Source organism: Lonchura striata, chromosome Z, assembly GCF_046129695.1.
Source record: "Lonchura striata isolate bLonStr1 chromosome Z, bLonStr1.mat, whole genome shotgun sequence".
NCBI classification, from domain to species: Eukaryota; Metazoa; Chordata; class Aves; order Passeriformes; family Estrildidae; genus Lonchura; species Lonchura striata.
In genome coordinates this window covers 69,695,886-69,709,862 of record NC_134642.1, presented here as the reverse complement: position 1 = coordinate 69,709,862, position 13,977 = coordinate 69,695,886, and positions in this window count along the sequence as shown.

The following is a 13,977-nucleotide window of genomic DNA, read 5'->3' as shown; positions in this document are numbered from 1 at the left end:
TCAGCCTCTTCTCCCAGGAAACAACCAACAGAACAAGAGGACACAGTCTTGAGCTGCACCAAGAAACATTTAGGTTGGATGTTAGAAAGAAATTATTCACAGAAAGAGTGATTACACACTGGATTCGTCTGCCCAGGGAGGTCGGGGAGACACTGTCCCTGGATGTGTTTAAAGAAGACTGGACATAGGACTCAGTGCCATGACTTAGTTTAGGAGGAGGTGTTAGGTCATAGGTAGGACCAGATGATCTCAAAAGGTCATTTCCAACCCAGTTCATTCTGTGATTTAGCCAACATCTCTTACAAAAGACAGCTGTCATTCTTGAGTCTGGTAACATGATCGTTCTCAATAGAACACAAAAGCATACCCTGGGTCAAAAGCCTAAATAAAGCTCAAGATAAGAGAAAAGTTGCATAGGTTGAAGGCAATGTCTGAATGTAACAAGGGTACCAAGAGGAACTGAAAGGACAAATCTGGAAAAATTAAGTATTTTGTGATAAAATATTTTAATTCCCTTCTCATCACACATCAGGGAGCCAAATGTAAATACTGCATTAGAGCATGTGATGATACCAGTACGGCTTGATCTTGTGAATTGTATCATTATCAAAATTTCTATTTCTAGGAAAATATTCATTTAAGATTATTAAAACAATAAATCTTCAAGGAAAGGAATCAACAGTCATTTCTTATGGGAAAAAAATGGGAAAGTGGAATAAAAGTTTTTTATCAGGAGAAACACTGACTATCCTTAAATCCTTCCTAAAAACTCCTTTAGGCAATCTTCATCTTTACAGATAAAAAAGAAAAGGAGAAAGAATCTGCTTTCAGCATAACACATTTATAAAAGCAGATAAGAAGCACATATGTTATTTTCTGCATAGTATTAAAACATCTGTGATTACCTTTATGGTAACTGATAAAGTTCTTACCTCTTAAAGATAAGAGGTCAGCAGTCTAAAGTCTACAGTGGAAATTTTTCTCCACAAACTAACCTAAGCAACAAAAAACAAACAAAACAAACAAACAAACAAACAAAACCCAAGGACTGGATTTCAAGGTATATCCTGGCTTGTGCTCTATGATTTCCAGGACAGGTGCTTCTTTGTGTTTAATATGCCATACCTTGTATTTTTTCCTTTTTTTTTTTTTTTTTTTTTTTTTTTTTTTTTTTTTTTTTTTTTACCTTTCTAGCTCTCCTTATTTCTTTCATCTTACAGCACACTTCCTTGAATGAGTTAAGTTCACAGATGGGAAATAATCGTCAATGAAGAACTGTAGCTATAAGTATAGAAAATGAGAAAGGTTTGAAGATTACACACTTTATTACATTGCCAGCTATCTTGATTTTAATGCAAGTTCTGTGATATTTGCCATTATTCCTTTCAAGCCTGGGCTGCCAGAAGTCAAAATCTTTTATAAGAACTTCAATGTAGTTTTTATTAAAAGTTCAGACACTTCTAGCCCTCATAACTACAAACAAAACAAAGCAAAACAAAATAAATACCAAACAAACAAACAAACAAAACCCAACAACCAAAAAACCCACAAATCTCAAAAGAGCAAAAGAAGTATTAAAGTTTAAAAAGAAATTTAAAAAATATTATTTTCCTACCAAACTTTTTTTAAACATGAGGACTTCAAAGCATTTCTATAATTCACAGAATATTGACCAAAATTTTAAAGGACCCTTCAAACAACTACTGTTATCCTCATATTGCCACTGAATAGAAGAAAACATAGTTTGAAATATTTTCTGTTTTCTAAACAAATTATTACTAAGCCCAGTGCACATATTAAGATAAAAATTAAGACATGCTTCCTAGCTGTATAGCTCCAAGGCTTGCACAGAACAGTTCCTATTGCCCATGGCAAAATGTAATTTCCAGGCAGACACCTTTGATTTCCACTTGATCCCTGAGCTCCCACAGGTAAATTTCAGTGCTCAGGCTACTGCCCTCACGTTGTGCTGCACCAAGCCAGGATCAATATCACACCCTACTCACAGAATGGTTTTGGTATTTCTCTATCACTAAAACACAAGTCTGAGCTGAGTGCTAGCCCTGGATTCTACACAAACAGAGCACTTTTAAAGGCTGTTGCTTCATATTTATAAAGCATCACATATATAGATATATCTAGATATATATAGATATATATATATATACCGACTCCCATGCCAATGTTTTGGATTAGAATCTTGCAGTTGTTTCACTGGCATAACTCAGACCTAGGTACCAGATGCTTTTATCATATTTTGCATGTGTGAATTACAACTTCCACCAGTCTCATGCCCACTGTAATACAACATATATCAGTGTGTATTTCTGCCTGTGGAGAAGACATATTGATGATGAAATAACTCAAGACAGGATATGTAGGACAGGAAAGGACTAACTTCACCCTTACCTTCCTCTCAGGTATTTAGGATGAGTGTAGCTTGATGTGGGCTCATGCTAAATCACAGCTGTCAGGCTGTGAACTTGGTCAGTGGCCCACTCCTTGTCCATCTAATCACAGAGGGTGAATTAATTGCCAGAATATTTTCTACATACTTATATGTGCTTATGTCATTCGCATCCTTGTACTTCCAGAATGAGTTATGTCTCTAAATTAATCATAATATTTTGAGGGAAATTGCCTGGATGTAGCAGTAGCAGATGACACAGGGAAACTGACTCTTGCTATTTACTAGTACATCAGAAGGTATCTGCATCACGGTTTTCAAAAGGAGCATATCTACATGTATCCACATAAGCTCTCACCTGTTATGCACAGGTCATATACAAGACCAAATCCAGATCATTGTGTCACTCCATGATAAGAAAGTGAAACGTTTTCTATTTCTAGTCTTGTTAATCTTTATTGAAGATACTGCATATCTCTCTCAGTCTGCAGCAACTAATCTCACCTCTATCAAATGTTGTTATTGTTACATTTTGCTTAGATGTGAGAAACGTGGGTCACTATCTAAATTTTTTATAAATGTTTTTTAAGGGATAAAAGGGATAAAATCCAGTACTGGGGTGCCTGGCTATTTGCCAAAAGCGCACTGTTAATTTAAACCATGTTCTCTATGTAGTATCACATTACAGAGGGCACATAGATATTCATAAGAGTTTATACATATTCAAACATTCCTTTGAGATTAGATGTTCTTTTGCTTAGTTTTAATCTTTGACTTGTCTTCATGCCATCTTGGAGAATAAACCAATATATTTTATTTCTTCTTATGGTTCCACCCTGTTGTATTTTCACTCCCTGATAATGGGGGTCAATAAATTATTTTTTTCTTCAGTGCTCTGGTTTCTATTTCCTTTATCTTTTCATTCAGATAAGATAGTCCTCAAATGTGAGAAATCACCTAATTATTTTACACTATTTTCTGAGTTAATTACATGAAAAAGCATTTCAACATTTCACAGTCTCTATTATGGTACAGTCTAAGATAATATATACTATACTTCTATTTATAGAAGCTATACAGTGCCTACATAAACTGACAGATAATACTATATCAAAAGCAGTAATTACAAATTGCACTATATCAGGATTTTTGTGATCAATAATAACTTGCAAAACAAAAGTTAATACATAAATGCAAAAGTCAATAACTATATTTGTTCTTTATGTTCTCAGCATTTAAATTCTGCCTACTTCTGTGATCTCACCTTCTTTTCAGATAATTTTGATAATCTTGCAGAACATGGAGCAAAGAGGTTACTTCTTTCTGAAAGGCCTCCTTAATGGCAGAAGCTGTTGATTTCTAAAATCAAGGCCTAACTGGTACAATCTCCCCCAGGATGGCACTTCAACACATCTGAGAAGGCTGCAGTGAGATCAAACTTGATCCTTTAGTGCAAGAATCATTTTGCAGAGCAACTCACAGAAATTAATTGATTTCCACGTGTCCTTGTAGAGTATTCACAGAGCTGTCTGAGGTAAGTAGGTCTGAAAGTCCCCAAAATAATTACTTTGCTGACATTTGTGTCACAGCAGTGATGAAGGGGCTCAGAAGGGTCAGAAAGAATGAGATACAAACAAACCTCATGGGTAACCCCTTAAATAATGGCATGGCTTTATTTCTCACTATATCTTCCATGTTTCTGATACTGCCTCTACCAAAGCAGTTACTAAATATCAGACCTCTTTGTCAGTTATTTTTTACCAAAATGCAAACTGAACATGCTCTAGATTTGCATAGAGACTTGTATTTCTTGCAGAATATCTGCGGCACACCACTTAAAAAGCTGACTGGAGTTTTACATTGCATTATGTAACCACCTTCATATTCAGGAGTTTTTTGCAATCTTTGTTCTCCTACCCATCATGTACAACTAGAAAAATGGAAAAAAAGACCTTGGAGTTCCTTAAGCATGTGAACTTCTGAAATGACCTTCTTACCTCTAGGGACATTTTCCCGCTGGGCACTTGCGAGTTCAACTACCTGCAAAAAATCAGAGCAATAAAATTTATACGCGTGCATGCGGCGTGTACACATACGCACACATTTATCAATGAGGGATTATCCCCAGGAGGATCTGTTCAAATGATACAATTTATAAGCTGTTGTTGGAGAGTGTATTTTATTCCTGAAGTTTCACTGACAAATCTATGCTGCTGTAATTCTACCAGTATTTTTTTTCCTAGGTTGACAAACACTAGTAAGGCAATAATCCATTCTTTATACCAAGTCTTCATTAAAAGCTGTTGGCTTTTTATGCAATTACACCCTGTGGATGATAGAATCTCCAGAAAACTTTAATTAACCAAGTACTGAAATCTGTGCTCCCTTTCTTACAGTTGCATACCTTTTCAGAAGCTATACAGTTTTCTATCAGTAGATGGCTGTGTCATTTGAGAACCATTCTGGTTCTCTAGATTAAATGTTAAAAACACAAAACACTATAGTTGGCCCAATGTGATCTCTTTAGGCAGAAAATTTTTAGAGGTAAAGGAGTTCTAACTTTGCAGGGTGCACAAAAAAAAGGAGTTTTCCAAAGCTCTTGTAGATGTGCTTCACATCAGAACAAGAGAGAAAAGTTAAAAAACTCTCCCTACAAATAGCTCCTACTTCTCCAATTGCAGGCCACTACATGCACTTTCATTTGATTCATTTGGTTAAAATTATCATGCTGTCTGATGTCTAAACCAAGGGACAGTATGATTCTTAAACTAAAAATGGAAGGACTAACCCATTAATCATAGTCGTGCTATCATAAGGCCTTCCTTCTTTTAAAGATTAGTCAGGTTAAGTTTTTCTGTGTGCATTCAATAAATGTTAAATATGAATCTGTAACATGTCTTAAGGATAAGGTTATAGCTAAATATTAATTTAAAAAATCATGGTCAGGCATCAGTACAAGAGGACCACCAGCTACTTTCAGATTCTTGAGGTTTATTAGAAATACGTCTAAAAAAAAATTTAAAACAATTGTCTTTATAATTTATTTTGCTCTGAATTGTGCTGGCAAAAAGACAGAAAGCTGTCCCTCAGGCAAGTAAAACATCTGGTTGGTAATGCAGTCAGCCACAATAGAGAGAGGTCTGATCTGAGGCCTTTGGTTCTTGCTGACAAAAGATTTTATCTCCAGTCCAGAAAACCTCCTTAGGACAACAGAAAATTATGAAAACATTTTTATTAAGATATTTAGATATATTGACTTTCTTACAAAAATGTTTTGTTAAAGTTCCTGCTTAGTGTCATGACCCATTGGTATGTGGTGGGATGTTTGCTGTAAATTCTTGTCAGGCTGAGCAAAAACATCAGACATGTGTCAGAGAACTCTTGTGCTTTTATTGTATTGTTGCTGTAACTCTGTAGCTCACTCTTTAGACCAAAGGGTATTGGCTAACAAGCCCTGAAAGTCCTAAAATGCATTTTCTCGGAAGTAGTGGCTAGCAAGCCCTTATTCTCATACAGTATGCTTCAATCAGTTCTCAATTCCTGCAACAAACTTCTGAAAGGTGCTGGCTACCAAGCCACAACTTGCAACCAAAGGTGCTAGCTCACAAGTCACAGTACAGCTCTTCTTAAGCGTGCTGGTTAACAACCTACAACACGTTTCCACAAGCTCCCCACTCTCACAGCAATCTTCTGTACCAAGGATGGGGAAAAATATGACAACCATTCCCAGACAAAGAAAGGAAGGAGGGGAATAAAGGTGAGAAAGAGAAACAAAGAATAAATCCACAGTTACCACATTGGTTCTACCATGTGCATGGACCAGAGCTGGGGTAGACAATGAAAGAGAGGAAAAAGAGAGCAAGGGGTCCTGATCCGCTTCATTTTATAGCTGACCTGGTGCATGCCCTTTATGCAAACTAGACTTTTTCTGCTGTTTTGTTCATGCCTGTGCAGACAGCCCCTTGAGCACAAGCAGGTGGATCAATCACAAGTGTCCAGGTGGAGCAGGAAGTTGGCTCAGAACAAGTGCTGCCCCACCTCTGCAGGACTGTGGCCTCAAATCACATCTTTTCCATTGTAGCAGTCAGAATCTTTGAGACAAAACGTGCTTATACTTGAACCTTTACAGTCAGTTCCACACTTACATCCCATCACCACTAGTTCATAATAGGTAAGCATCCCAAACTGTGTCCAAGTATGCATATTTCTGGATAACAGAAATTAGGTCTCAATTTAGAATAATGTTATCTAATTACAACATAACATTATGTACTTTTTCTGCAAGATAAACACAGGAATGTTAGTCTACAGTAAGCAGAGAAACATGATAAGAGTTTAGTTTCTTTAAAAGATGGAAAGATTGAATGTAGCACTTAGTGCCATGGTGTTAGGTCATAGGTTGGACTCAATCTCAGAGGTCTTTTCCAAGTTAATTGATTCTGGGATTCTGTGGTTCTCCATTGTTCCAACATCTCCATGTCCTTCCTGTGCTGGATGCAGCTCTCCAGGTGGGCATTCCCCGGAGTAGAGTAGAGGGGCAGAATCAAATCCCTCAACCTGTTGGCCACAGTGCTTCTGATGCAGCCCAAGACACTTTGTGTTTCTGGGCTGCTATTGTGCAGCCTCTCACCCACCAGCAACCCCGAATCCTTCCTGGAGTGGCTGATCTCATCCCCCAGCTTTGATGCCAAATACCCTGAGGTGATCCTTCCCTCTGCCATGTAAGCTGCATAAGCCATGGTGGCCTGTACACTTTGTTTATGGGCTGACATCTTCAGAATATGAGGAAATCACATAATTGCACATAGGTCAGCCTTCATGTTAACATGTCTGGGCTTCCAGCTGCCAAACAGTGACAGCTGAACACTCACAACAGATGTTTTTTAAGAACAAAGAAAAACAAATAAAGGAGCAGGATAGAGTTAATTTCTTCTCAGTAGCTAGTACAGTGCTGTGTTTTGGATTCAGAATGGGAATAATATTGATACCATAGTGATGTTTTGGGGGTTGCTAAGTTGTGTTTGTTGTATAGGATAGGGATTTTTTAAAATAGGATAGGACTGGTTATTTTGTGTCTCATGCTGTACCAGTGAGGAGGTACTCAAAAATAAAACTGTAAAGCAGCATAGGTGGGACAGGGGATTGGATCTGACCAAAGGGGTATTCTACACCATAGACTGTCATGCCCAGTATATAAACTAGGGGATTTACTTGGAAATGGGGCTGATCTGGGATTGTGAGCAGGGTCTGGCATCAATCGGGGAGTTATGAACAACTGTATTGTGCATCACTTGATTGTTTTTTTCTTTCCCTTTTAACTATCATTGTTATTTTCTCTTATTATAATGTTTTACATTGTTTTCAAATATTAAACTGTTCTTATGTCAACCTACAAATTTTTACTTTTGGGTCTCTTCCCCAGTCACTGAGGTTGAAAGTATCAGAGTAAGGACTGAACGAGCAGCTGCCTGGTGCTCAGTTGCCAGTTCCAGCTTAAACAATGACAAGGACATAACTCCCTTAGTAGATTTTTCTAAGATTTGCTGAATTACTACAAATAGACACCAACAGATGTAACTTCTATTTACAGATCTCTTTGGCAAGCTAACCCTGTTTTCCACCAAGCTGTGACAGTTCCCTTCTTTCCCTGTAGGTTTTAAGGAATTCCACCTGAGCAAAGACCCCATTTTGCATTGACCATTTCACCCCTTACAGTATTTGCTGGAAATGACCTCAAAGTTCCTTTGTAGGTGCAGGATGGAGAGGGGATGTCCACATTTCATTGAATAGATGATAAGGCCATATATTAAAAGATCCTTTACAGACAAATCTTAATATTTGCGACTTACAACAAGATCCTATTGAAGCAGGCATTAGCACAAAGATAAATGAGTCACACAAAGCACTGTACCTGAGCCCTTTCAAATGTTGAATAAAAGTGGGATGTTGTGCCCTGAAATAATCCCAGCCTTTTATAAAATATGATTTTGCAGAAATCCAAACCCCTCATTTATCCTTGTTACAGCCACTTGCTGTCTGCATAGCATCTCATCATCTGCAAGAAGGGGGTGGAGTGCCATACCCACTGTGCAACCAACATTTTTTCAGAGAAAAGTCCTGCAACCTATTGGTCCTCTTTGGATTCACTATAGTCATAAACTATGTTCCTGCCTGCTAAATTTGCATGTGAGGTTGATTACTTACGTAATGTTAGGCAAAATGATGTTTGCTCTTCCCCTTTAAAGTCTCCTCATGATACCTTTCTGTGGGAAATGTCACATCTATTAGTGGTGACAGGTGAAGCAAATTTCTGCTGTTTAGGTAGCAACACCAAGGCCTTTTGTTACCCCCATCCCATGGGTGCCTGACTGAGCATGGGCTTCTTCATGACATTATGGCCCACAGAGGAGAACTGCAGTGGAGGAAATCCTACAAGACACACTGCACTGCTCTGTAGTCTTTTGTTAGAGGTCCTCTGATGATTGCTTAATGGTAGGTTAACTTTCCTTCTTTCCTCCTTTCCCCCCTTCTTCCTTTCCTCAGTGTCCTAAATTGGTGTCTTTTGTCAAGAAGCAAAAATGCTGTGATTCTGATGAAATGTTTTATTTCTACTCTGCCAATGAGTTGAGTATGGTTAAGTCTGAAATATTCACAAGCCACTTGAACTTGAAACCTGGAATTTAACTTCTGAGACAAGCATCATTTTGCTAGTTTTTTATTGTTTTTGCTGGGTACCCATGAGCTGCCATTCAGCCTCAGCTGCACAAAGAGTTGGCCACTAACTCCAGAAGAAATTCTGCTTACAAAAGCAGCAAGTTCTCTCAGCATACCAGGGTCAGGGTTTGAATTGCAAGCCTGTAACTGAAGCTCTTGATGTTTCATCTGAAGAGCTGTTGTGAGAGGTGACTTGAAAGATGCTATTTAGTCTGGAGTTTAAGCTCCCAAAGGAACCACTTGCAAGTTTTTCTTAAGACAGATGGAGAAGCTCTCACACTTCATGCCTACAAGAGAAATGTGGTTATATACTGTACTATGTGGTGCTGTACTGTACATGCAAACCATTTTGCCTCAACAAATACAGATTCTTACACAACCAGGAAATTAGCAGAACAATTACTGGGGAATAACTTGGCTTCTCTCCTTACTGAAGAGAACCATAGACTTTAATTACCAAGCTATTTCTTCTGGCTCAGTGTTCCTTCCAAAAAAAAAACCCCAAAAAACCCCAAAAAACCACCAAGAAACCAACAAGCCCCTCTAAAAGACCAACCCTGCCCCCCAAACCCTAAACCAACAAACAAACCACACAGAAAAACTCATTTCTTCCAAGGAAAGACAGTTATTAGGTGAAAGTTTCATGCATCCTCCTATTAATTCCATGTCTCTTCTGCTGACATAGGAAAGAAAAAGGAACCTGTAATCTGTGACAAGATGAAAATTTAGTGGAGATGACTGGACACAAGTTTTGTTCACAGAAGAAAATGTAAAACAATTAAGAAGCTGTTTCCCTAGTGGGTCCAGAAGGGATTTTAAACACAAGGAAGGAAGAGGAGAAAGGTGCAACAAACATCAAAAGACTAATCCTATTGTAGCATCCAATATTAAGTTGCAACTAAAAGTTTAGGAATGGTGTATGTCCTGTAGAGGACTTTTTTAAAAGTGAATGTGAGGTTTATCATGTACATTTATATTTCAACTTATGCTTGTAAAGCTAGTACTGGAAAAAATATCACTCTTGCTAAAAATCCATATGGAAATAAAAGTCACCAAAGGACAATTTAAAGATGAAGAAAAGGTATGTTGTCATTTTGGATGGGTTATCATATCACTGAAAAAATAAAATTTGTAAATACAGTCTCAGTAGCCTGTGTATGGCAACTTTGCTATTGACAAAGCATGCAAAATGAATGCCCTAGTTTCAGCCCAGATCCTGTTATTCAAAACTACCTCGAGTCATTGCCAGGGGTGCAGGGAATGAATTTTCTCTCTCCCTTTCAAGCAGAAGGGCATTCCTTCTGGTGGAGCAGGTGTGGCAGAGGGATCAGTGAGGGAGCTTGTCCCCAGCTGGAGGGAGCAGTCTGTCACCACCTGCAATTGTTCTTATCTCAGCCCATGACCTTTGCCTTTTGTGCCTCCAAGTCTCCCCTCCAATCTGCCGCAGAGTGGAGAGGAAAAGGGGCGAGAGGCGGGTGGGGAGCAAATGAGCAGCACATGGTTTGGAGCACATGGTTTGGCACTAAACTGGGGAGTGCCATTTTTTAACCACAACAGTGGAAAAGATGTTGCAGCCCACAGCATTCCTAGGAATACTTGGAAAAACAGAGGAATCATTTTCCAACTTAATGTTGGAATTAACATCCAACATAAGCAAAAACCCAGAAATACATCTACTGCTGTGATCCAGAAATGCACTGCAAATCTGAGTTAAACAGCAATAGAAATAACTGTTTTCTCACACAGTCCCCCATAGGGCACAGCTCATAATTTCTCTATAGCAATATATATAATTGAAGAGCAGAGTATCATGAAAATTAGAATACCAAGGACTTTGGATATACTGCCTTGAATATAAGTCTCTTAATGGAGAGTTACATGCCATGCTAACAAAATCCAATGCATTGTTGAGGAGTCAACAGAATGACTCAAAAGGTGCAGAAAAACAACTACCTAAAAGAGCCAAAGCTCATTTGCAAGACTGGCAAAGAACCATGGAATCTCTGACACTAAAACTGGTAGGATAAAAAGTTTCTACCAGTTTTGAGTATTAGAAAGCAGGGATTCTTTGTTGCAGAGCACTGTTCACTTGGAGGATCCTTCCTCTGATTATTTTGCCAAGTGTTGGGTAAACAGTTTTTACCTTACACACTGATTACTTGTTCATTAGCTATTCATTAGCTATCCCCACTTAAATATATTATATGTAATACTTTATTTTACATGGTCACATCCCTAGTTAGAAGTCCTCATCTGGTCTTTTGGTGTCTTCTTTGGTGGTCTTCAATGTCCAGTGTCCCAAAAATTTTAGATGGGTGTTCCTTTACCACAGGTTTGAGAAAATGTAGATTTTTTTTTTTCCTCATTTCACAGCTGAGCTGTAATCAGAGGTTCTTCCAGGGAAGAATCCTCTGGTCTCCCTCAGTCATCGTTGGTGATGGTCACGAGAGGGGGGCTTTTATGTTTCAGCTGGGGATAATCCTTTTTCCAGTGCCTGTCTTTATTACAGCATGCACATTTGATTTGTATCAAGTCTCCTGGGGAAATTTGAGGTAGGTTGCCAATGCCCTCATTCCCTTCCTTTCCCTGGGGGCACCATTCCTTTGGAAATTCCTTCCATAACTACAACTACTTTTTGTTTTGTTATTTCTCACTTTTTTCTCTATTCTGACAAATTCTGCAAGCAACATCTCACAGCTCCTCTAAATCATACTTCTCTTGCACCCAAGTCTTTTGTAGTTTCCTTCTAGTATCATCTGAGGATTGTCCCACATATGTGGTGGCTAATTGAGTTTTTCTCTTTTCTTCTTCAAGATTCGTATTAGTACATTTTAAAGCCATTTCTTTCAAAGGAATTAAGAATTTGGTACGTGGTTTCTTTGAATCCTGCTAAATTATTTAGAGATATTGATAGCCTTTGGCATGGCATGTCTAATTTCATATATCCATTGCTGATATCTATTTAATCTCTCTTTAAAGATGGGCACATTAGGGTTCCACTTGGGATCTGAGCTGTGAAAATTAATGTCCATTGTACCCAGCAAATCACCCAATACAATTTGCTCCTCCACAAACCTCCTATAGGTTTTAACAACCATCTCTCTTTCTGTAGCATCAAACAACAATTCTAACATGTTGTCTATACCCTTCCAGTCAGGATCCTGAGTTTTAGTCATAATTTCAAAATATTTTGCCTTTTTGTCTGGGTCAGCTCATTAGGTGCCAGCCATTGCCTCCCAGATATTGAGGTCTGTTATTGAAAATGTCATTTTTATTGTGATTGAACTGTACTGCCTGATGGAGGCAGATATTATCACACCCCTGTGTTTTGTTCTAGTTCTTCCAGTCCAGTCCTGGACTAAAACCCTCTGTTCCTTCATACATCCTTTCCATCTCTAATTTCTCCATTGCTACTCAATAAAAGCCTCCCTAAACACTAGGAAAAAAATTACAATCTGAGTAATGTTAGTCTTGAGTTGTGGACTATGTATGTATTTATAGATGAGCACTATAAAGAGAGAAAAAAAATTACCTATTAATAATTTCTTTACTGTAAAAGGAAAAGAAAAAGTATTTTTATTTTCATTAAAATTCAGCATGCACCAAAGTTCAAAAATAGAGCATGTTTCTTCAGCACTAGAAGTGAAGAGAAATTGATTGTTTAGAATACAGCTGTATGAAGCAAGGAGCCAGGCTAAGTAACAGATTTTCCTAACATGTAGAAATACACCTGAAGACAACTAACTGGGCTGTTATCATTTTGAAACAAGACCACCACGAGCAAGACAGGAAACATTTAAATACCCTGTCACTGCAAAGGAGACATTTTCACAGTTCTGCAGCATGTAAGCTTCTTTTCTCTTTAACTGATGGGACTTTTGTCTTCATCTCTATTTTGAAAGTTGTTGTTTTATGAATTAATTACCAAATGCCTGGGAAAAAGAAATATTTGGAACAGAATGACCAAGTCATCTTGGAGCACTCAAAACTCTAAAATCTAACCTTTTCATGTCATGTTTCCATGATTGTAGATGGAAAAAATTATTATGTAAGTTTTGCCATTATGGTACTTATTAAATATCTAAAAAAAGATTTAAGTAAAAGATGAGTACCTACATTTATTTGCATTTGCCATCAGAACATTTTTTACCTGGCAAGAAATTTACTTCAATTAGACCACATGAACATCAGGATATTATGTCCATAGTGCTTACATGCAAATATTTATTATTTTATACTACCTTATGCTAAATCTGTGTTATGGAGGAGTTTTTCCACCAGTGCAAACCTGAGGACCGAAAGCATAGTTTAGTACTAGTGTAAGAAACACTGAAAAAGAGTATGTTTTTATGGAAACACAGAATAAATCCAGAGAAGTCAATATTTGATTCCATACTTCCATCAGAGCAAACCAAAGCAGGTTTACTCCAGAGCCCAACTCCACTTTTTATTTTAACAGTGGGGTTATATCTACAAGGATCTGATCCAGATGCGAAGAGGATCAAGACACTCAAAACAACAGACCACACAAGGCATAAATATATCATTGCAGGCATTTTAGACTGATGAAAGTACTTATCAGTTTGGACACAAATACATACATTATTCATAGCTAATAACTTCTTCTTTCCTCAGACTTCAGTGCTTTTTGTTGCTGTCCATGAACTTTGATTCCCAATTTAACCTTTGGGCCAATGTTTCATCTCAGTTTATCAGAGACATCAGTTTTCATAACTGCATTTTGTGAAGAAGTTTCTTCCTGCAAAGTGAGTGCTTTCCAGACTGCAACCCCCAAGAGTATTCTATATTTTCCCCTTACTAGCAGATGAGAAAAATTAGTATTTTTCTTCTCTTAG